We start from the raw sequence: 583 nt of genomic DNA, 5'->3' as shown, positions 1-583 counted from the left end.
GAGCCGGAGCGGGGTGCCGCAGCTGCCGCCTGGAGCCCCCCACCCGGTCCCGGGAATCTGGAGGCGCGGGCGCGCGCGGGTCTGAGGCGGGCGCAGAGGTGGAGTCGGCCCGCCCCTCTGGAGCCGACGCCTCGGGCTGGAGTCGGAGTGGAGCGTCCCCGCGGCGCCGGGCCTATACGTCCCGCTTGGTCCTGTCCGCTGGAGCCCGGTCCCAGGCCCGTGCAGCTCCGCCCCAGGCACCGCTCCCCCAGAAGCCCCGCCCCAGGCGATGCACCGCCCATCCGAGAGCCCCGCCCTCTGCGTCACATGCCCCGCCCCTCCGAGAGCCCCGCCCCGCTCCGTTACAAGCCTCACCCCTTGAAGCCTGGTCCAAGGCTCCTGCGCGCTTGTATCCCCGTTGGTCCAGTCCAACTCCGCCCCAGGTCCTGCCTCTCCAGAAGCCCCGACTTGTGGCGCCCAGCCCCCGGCTACGCCCAAGCCCACCAGAGGCTTATCCGAGGCCCGGGACCAAGCTGAGCCCAGGCTGCAGGGGCAGTCCAGAGGCGAGCCCATTAGGACCTCCCTGGGCAGCAGAATCTCGGGG

The sequence above is a fragment of the Orycteropus afer genome, unplaced genomic scaffold (assembly GCF_000298275.1).
Source record: "Orycteropus afer afer isolate SDZICR_OR568_19922 unplaced genomic scaffold, OryAfe1.0 scaffold00574, whole genome shotgun sequence".
In the NCBI taxonomy this organism is placed as follows: domain Eukaryota; kingdom Metazoa; phylum Chordata; class Mammalia; order Tubulidentata; family Orycteropodidae; genus Orycteropus; species Orycteropus afer.
Note: the sequence above shows the minus strand (reverse complement) of the source record.